Source organism: Phlebotomus papatasi, chromosome 4 (assembly GCF_024763615.1).
Source record: "Phlebotomus papatasi isolate M1 chromosome 4, Ppap_2.1, whole genome shotgun sequence".
Taxonomy (NCBI): Eukaryota; Metazoa; Arthropoda; class Insecta; order Diptera; family Psychodidae; genus Phlebotomus; species Phlebotomus papatasi.
In genome coordinates this window covers 4,237,032-4,245,221 of record NC_077225.1, presented here as the reverse complement: position 1 = coordinate 4,245,221, position 8,190 = coordinate 4,237,032, and positions in this window count along the sequence as shown.

The following is an 8,190-nucleotide window of genomic DNA, read 5'->3' as shown; positions in this document are numbered from 1 at the left end:
GATTTTTTAAATTTTGTGAACTTTTACCCCTCATATCTCCGGTTCTATTGAAACCACAGCGCACATACGCACCATTTTGGAAACGTCCTAGACTGGACTACAACATACTAAAATTTCATTAACTTGCACAATGCCGTTTTTGAGAAAAGTGACTTTGAATTTCGATGAATTTTGACGCTATCACAGCGCCACCTGTAGTGACTTTTTGAACTTCCATCTGAAAGTGCTCATCGAGACGAAACCAAAAAGGTAAAATTTATGTCGATATGTTAATTAGAACCGGAGATAGAGGCCGGTCAATGTTCGAACTTTGACCCCTTATAGCTCGGGTCAGGGGTTATGGATCGACTTAAGGTTTTTTTTGTTTGATAGGTATAATCAACGGCTACAACATACTAAAATTTCAGCCCGACTTCATAAGGAATTTTTGAGCTATTTAACTTTTAAGATTTAAAAATTTTCTTTTTAATAATAGCGCCCCTAGCGGTGGTTTTATGAACTTGCGATGTTAGAAGAGGAAGTGGCATTTCACGAGAGCTTTCCAAAAAGCCCTCATTTTTTAAATTCTGACAATTAGAACCGGAGTTATGGCCATTTTAAGAAAATTTTTTTGGACCCTTATAGCTCGGGTCAGGGGGGTCGGGGGACCTTAAGTTTGGTATTGATGGAAAGCTCTAAGGCCCAGCTATAACATACTGAAATTTGAGCCCGCTCGATGCCATAGGGCCGGAGCTATTGAGAAAACAAAAAAAGGGGGGTCTTCAAAATGGCGGAAGGAGGGGTGGGGGGTGGGGGGTCAATGCACCATGTTGCAATTTTCATACGATATTTAACCTTTGCCGAAAACCGCAAGTCGATATCTTTTTTAGTTTAGGAGCTATTAAGCTCCAAAGAGCGGCCGGCCGGCCGGCCGGGAACGTAACTTAGCCCCCCATATATTCGTGATCAGGAAGTGGCGAAACACATTTTGGCCAAGTTTGAGCGCGATCGGAGGACATGAAATTTTGTTAGGATTATAGTAGGTGAGATTGTTAAGAATCTCACCTAATATAGAATGATGAGTGGACAAATGGGAAAATGAAGAAAAGCAAATAGGAAAGAGAAAAGGTGGAAAAATATGAAATGGAATGAACATGTGTTGTGAAAGATTCACAACATAATTACGTTAGGCGTGGTAATAACTAGTCGGACGGTCAGAAATTGCTTGAAACGCGAAGTTGAGAAAAATGGTCCTCGGTAGTTTGAAGGTGGAAATTTGGGTGAGGGGGATGAAAAAAATCGATAGATTGTCGTACCAACTCACAATTATGAATTATTAATTAAGCTAATAATTTTTTTCTTTTAGATTAATATGGATTTTGAGTATTTATACCCCGAAAAATCTGACAACATGATCAGAATTTTTGATGAGGCCATGCAGAAGTTGATGGACTATTATATGATGAATATCAAGGACATAAATGCAAAACTTCTTCTACGAAGCCTCGTGTCAGGAGAATTAGACAATGCAATGGTAAGTTATTCTAATAAATATTTTTGTTTAGTTAGTAAACCAAGTTCAAAAGAAAGTGATGAATAAAAATAAATAAAAAAATAAATAAATAAAAAACACAAATAAACAAATAAATCAATAATAAAATACATAAATGAATAAATAAAAATAAATAAATAAATAAAAACTTCTTTTCAGAAGCATCGGATTGTGTGACGATTTTGTTGATCCCTGCAATTCCTCATCCAAGTCGCTTTGGAAAAGGTGGAAAAAAGCCGTCGATTAAAGACGCCCAAAATGATATGCTATTTGTTGCAAGCGACCTTGCAGGAATGCATGCCGAAATACAAAAAAATGAAAGCTGCAAAATTGCAATCCAACTAAAAATTTTTGCAATTGGATGCTGTGAGCCGGACAAATTCCTAAAATATAAAATGTGTACGTTCAGGTCATGCATCGACACGGTTATAAAAATGTGGATGATATTTAACTTAAGATACTCCAACATTAGCAAGTATACTTGGGAATTTTTACAGGACTATCTGTATAAAATTAAGTCAGTGAACGCAGTCCCAAAAATCTCCCAGTTTATAAATGCTTTAAAATAAATTAATGAACTAATGAATGAAATAAAGCTGGAATCATGCACAAAGATTGCTTTTCCTTTGTAACCCCTCCCTCCCCCTTCTAATAAGTAAACATTATCGCGCAAAAATCTTTTGTTTTTCTCTTTTCTGCTAAACATATCAACTACATACATTTAAGATGAATGGAATTTTTTTCACCCTGACTTTTATGAATAATGTTGCAAATTATGACGAGTACAATGAAAGTAAAAACCCTTGTTATTTATATTTAGTGGCAAATCATTAGTAAAAAATATTTTCTGAAAGTTATTTAATTGTTAAATTTAAATTAAATGTATATATTTTAATCCCAAAAGTATCGTACAATTTAATTAAATATTTGGTCATTTAATGTATAGATAGAAGAGAATCATTTGAAATAAAATTTTGAAACAATTGTTCAAAAAGTCTTCTTCATTTGAAATAAATACCGATAATATTGAGACGGTTACAAGAAAGTCAATATTAGATTTTACCCATTAAATGAATGTTTGTTGCATTTGATTTGCTAAAGCACTACTTTTAAATCAAAAGCAAAATTTTATTTTTTACAACACAACGTTGCATACTCAATTTAAATGTCCAATTTTTCATTTTTACAAAATAATTGTTATTTGTATTACATATTACCTTTAATTCAAAAGCATAAGTATTTATTTCAAATATCTAAACATTCACGTTAAAAATAAAATTCCCTGTGCAACAATTTTGTACTTTTTTTCCCTGGGTTCTCATGCTATTTTTTCTATTGCTAGGGTCAAATGATTTACGAAAATACTTATCATTTTGATTTCATTTTGTTTCTGCGCCTGGAATCTAGGCAAAACCGTTTTTGCCGTTTTTTGATACTTTTGTGCCTATATCTCCGATTCTGATGAACTGATTTATTTCTTACTTTGGAACAATTTGTTGTCCTTTACATTGCCGATAAATACTCTGAACAGATGAAGTTCGTCTAACTGACACCAGGGGCGCTGTAGTCTCATAAAAACAACGAAGTATGGACTAAACTCAATACACTATAAATCAGTAATAAATTATAATAAAATGCCAAGCAAAGTCAAAAATTCAGAAAAAAATGTTCCTATTGTTTATATTAAAAAAAATGGTGATTGAGACGCTTTAGGAGTCTAGCAGAGTCGGTGGCAACAAAAAAATGTATAGTCTAACTAAAATAAATCTTTGGATTTGTAAGACACTGAATGTGACAATAAATTGAATTGAATTGAATTGAATGTCAGAAAAGATGGGAAAATCGAACTTTTTAGCAACTTTGATCAAAAATATCTCGAAAACTAGGACTGCCCCTAACAATCTGTTTTATGGGTTTGATAGAGAATTTAATCAGCTAAATTTTCGTCCATGTACAACTTTTCTCTCAGATTGCTTTTTAACCTCAATATTGAGGTTCAAACGAGAAACGAGCACTCAGCCAACTAAGGAAAAACTTAACTATTTCGCACATTTTGACTTAGATACGATAAAGTTTTATACAAGTTTCCAAGTAACAAAATAATATTTAAAAATTTAAAATGTCATATAAAAATCACCATAATATCAATATTTAAGTATTAAATAATATAATAAAAGCTCGTACTTACTAATTGCGAGGAAACAAAAACAATAACACTTGAAATTGTGAAGGTTTAATTTAGTTGGCTGAATGCTAATTTCTCGTTTGATCCTCAATATCGAGGTTAAAAAATAATCTCAGAGAAAAGTTGTAGGGGAAGGTTTTGAAGGTTCGTATTAAAAAAGGAGTCCAATATTTCAGATTTTTTACTGAATGCCACACACGACGAATCAATTATATCACTGTATCAAAAAAATCTCCTACTTATTGGGTTCATAATTCTGCCTCACAAAATTCCTGGAATTCCTTGGATTTTCATCTACAGGAAAATGAAAATGTAGTGGCATTTTTTACGAAGGTGTCCTGATTAACTCAGCTTCGTACCACATTTTCCCACCTCTGTATGCCTCATTTTCCCCGAAAACGTTACACCGGACACAAAAATTTGGGCATCACTACTTAGATGGAACTTTCATCTACTTGTTTTCACCATTTGTAGGAGGTATCACGCATTAAAAAACAATTTTAAGCTATTTTTCTAACACATGTTTTTTGACACTCGGAAAACCATTTTTCCCTGCATTCTGACAGTCAGTTAAGGGCTTGGTTAGGTATGATTCTCTCATAATCACACCTATTGTAATCCTCGGATTTTCTCTAACACATCCAATTGGTCTTACAGAACATATTTCGGGCGTAACTGATTTCAAAAATGACCAGCCACCAATTTGTAGTGAAATGTGGGAAGTTCCACTTTAAAACAAAGAAAATTGAATGAGAAATACTCAAAATACATCGAAGTGGCAATTAAAGAATCACATCTACCATAAGCAGTCTACTTTCATCACTGTACAAATCAGAAAGAAGTTATCACACCTATTGTAATCCTTGTTTTTTCTCTTACGTCTCGAATCTGTCTTACAGAACATTTTTTTGAAAATCAGTGATTCTTAGAATTACCAGTCATTAATTTAAAGTAAAATGCGAAAAATTCCGCTTGAAAACAAAGCAAATTGTATGAAAAATTCTCAAAATGCACCGCATGATCAATGAAAGAATCACACCTACAATAAACAGATTCAGGCTTAATGTTTCATTTGACAGAAGTGAAATAAAATCATCCGATGAAGTCTCATTTTGATGGGGAAGTGCGTGTTTTCCTTCGAGATTTTAGTGAAAATTGTTTATTATCCCAATTTTCTTGTGAATTTATTCAGTGGACTTTCTGATGAGTCAAATATACCGAGCAGAGTGCACAGTCTGACCCAAAACAGAGAGGAATTCTCAAATTTGGTGGCCAGTAATTTTGACAGATGTTTTTACGAAGCTGCAAAATTCAATTTTCCTGAGCTGCAAGCGTGGTAATTCTTATGAATTTTCCTCCACCCTCAAAAACGACCCTCTTTAAACAAAAAATTTTCACGGTAAATATTAACCCTAATAAACTTCTATAACTTGGAGTAGTTGCTTTTTCGAAAAGATACTTGCTATGTGCAAAAATGCATAAAATATTACACATCAGAATTACGATTTTAGGCCCATTTTTTTTTTTGCCTTTTGGATCCAGGAAAAAAGGCCTAGACTTCCAAGTTTTTCAGGAAATGTGAGATCTGGGACTAGGTTTTAGATTATACGTCCATGGATGAAATTCATTTAGTAACTTGGAAAAGAATCAACTTTTACAAAGCTGCAACATTACGAAGGTGCAAAATCTCCGCCTACATGGACGAAAATGTGGCTGTTTAATTTCCCTATCAAACTCACAAAAAAGATTGTTAGGGGCAGTCCTAGTTTTCGAGATATTTTTGATCAAAATTACTAAAAAGTTCGATTTTTCCATGTTTTCTGACATTTATGAGACTACAGCGCCCCTGGTGTCAGTTGAACGAACTTCATCTGATCAGAGGATTTTTAGGGCATGTAAACGAGAACCAAATTATTCCATAGTGAGAAATAAATCGGTTCAGCAGAATCGGAGATATAGGCACCCAAGTATCAAAAAACGGCAAAACGGCTTTTTCTAAATACCAGGCGCAAAATCCAAATGAAATCAAAATGATCCCAATAAACGAAACTTGGCCAAATCGACGAAATTAAATCGAAATCTCTGGGCCTGTCGAGCGTATTTCGACAATATTTTGTCAAATTTTCGAATTGGTCAGAAAATGCTCTTTGGGATAAGTATTCTCGTAAATCATTTGACCCTAGCAATAGAAAAAATATCATGAGAACGCAGGGACAAAATCATCATTGCACAGTGTTATTTATTCTTCGTGTGAATGCAAAAATATTTGAAATTATGGTGATTACTTCTAAAAAGAAAATTATTTTGTTTAGATTGAGAGGAAAGTCATTTGATTGAAATATTTACCAAGAATTTTTAAAATAAAATGCAAAAAATTTAATTCAAATAAATCCTATTTTTCTCAGTGTCATTAGAGATTTGGTCGAAGGACAGAGACGGAGGGAAGAAGAAACAGAATTCCTTGCATTGGCTCACATGGATTCCATCATTGTGGCTGTAGTGGAAGAATAAGTATATGTGTATGTGTGAGAAAGAAAGCGATTACCGAATATTATATTAGCATGTACAATTAATCTAGAGTAGTCAATAAACAGCATTGGAACGGAACATTTGAGTTTAATGAATTTCCTATCCTAAGCCAATTCATGGCGATCGTGACAAGACTTTGTAAAATTATTATGTAAAATTTTAATCAATGAAGTTCAGTGCGTGAGTGATCCTAAAAATGGACAGAAGTTTTGAAGGACGTCCAGATATTGAGTGTTTTGTTTTTAAAGTTATGTTTATCTGGATGGCGCTAGTATTTGTACTAGGACTTGTACTATTGTGTATGGAAAAGTGCGTGCCAAAATCTCGCTAATAAAGGAAATATCTTCAAGAAACCATGGGTGGTAGTGAATCCAAAGAGGTGATAGTTACACAAGCCACAAGTGGCGATGCAGCTACAAATAAAACTAGCAGTGACAGTGGATGGATCACGAAGGACATTATCCTAGTAGTCGTTACAATAATTTGCGTGTTTCTTCTTTATGCTGCCTATAAACATTGTAAAAAGCGGTTCGATCAACGTGTAAAGAGACAGATCGTGATACATACACTCACGAAAGGAACAACTTTAAATACTGCAGAGCAGACCGTTTAGAGTTAGGAAGATGCAGAAATCTACGAAGCTCGAGTTAAATGAATCCCGTGACGCCAGATTTCACTAGATTGGAGTCGTTGCAGTACCATGACTTCATCCAGAATCATCAACCCTGATCAACAAGCATCGATGCTGCTGAACAACGAAGAAATTTATCTTTTGATCATCAAATCAATACGGTTTACATCTTATTTTCTTCGACAAAATTCTAAAGACAAATTTTTCACAGGCTTCAGAGTTCATTGGCAAGAGTAGAGAGAAAAGCGACACAGGAAACGCTGAGTGGACAACATGCGCAGACACCTTGGGAAAACTTTTGCTGATGAGTAAACCTTCTTAAAGTCATCGAGTTTATGCAGTTGTGCGTCATTGCAACCGGAGATTTTTGTTTTTCACCAAGTCACACCAAGCAGACATCAGATTGCCACCATCGATATCATCAAAGTCGGAGCAATGCACTTCGCATAGAAGATCACCTGATTATGCAGTTATTTTTCTATCGTAATTGTGAGTAGGAACATTAAATACGCATGAAATGCTACAGGATTTATAAATGCTATAGGGATTAAGGAATGCCACTTCAAGCAATTAAAAAGTTTCATAGAAATTTAGTAAAAAATGGGAGTAGAGCTATTACAAAGACAAATTATGAGAATAAACAGAAAGAATTAAATGAGATAAAAAATCAATTTTATGAATATTATGAAAGAGCTCTTGAGGATTGTTCAGAAGTTGAAAAAGCAGGTTTAAAATTAGTAAAATCAGATTTTGATGGAACTTTTAATGCTGCAAAAGAGATATTAGAAAAAATTAAAATTTTACCCACAAGAGAACAAATAGAAATTGAACTAAGTGACTCTGATGAAATAGAAACAGAACGTAACGTTAATATAACTGAAGAAACTACAAACAATTCAATAATGGCAACGTTTACTTTTGAAACAGGCTTAAAGCTTCCCACTTTGACTGACGATAAGGACGAAATATCACTACGAGATTTCCTCGGTACAATCCAATCTTATCATGACATTTTAGGAAACGCAGATAAAGTAACATTAATTAAATTTATTTGTTTAAATCGAATCCAAGGCAAAGCGAAAACTAGGCTCGGAGATTTGAGTTCCATTGTTGATTTTCAAACATTAAAATCAGAATTATTATCAAGATGTGGAGTAAAGGAAACAATTGATAGTCTTCATTTGAAATTATCTACTGCTAGACAAGGTAAATCAACCTTAGCTCAATTCGCTGAAAATCTTGATTTATAGGCTGCAAAGTTAGCTTCTCTTGAAATTAAACGTCAAAATATTTCAAATTCTGAAACGCAACGTG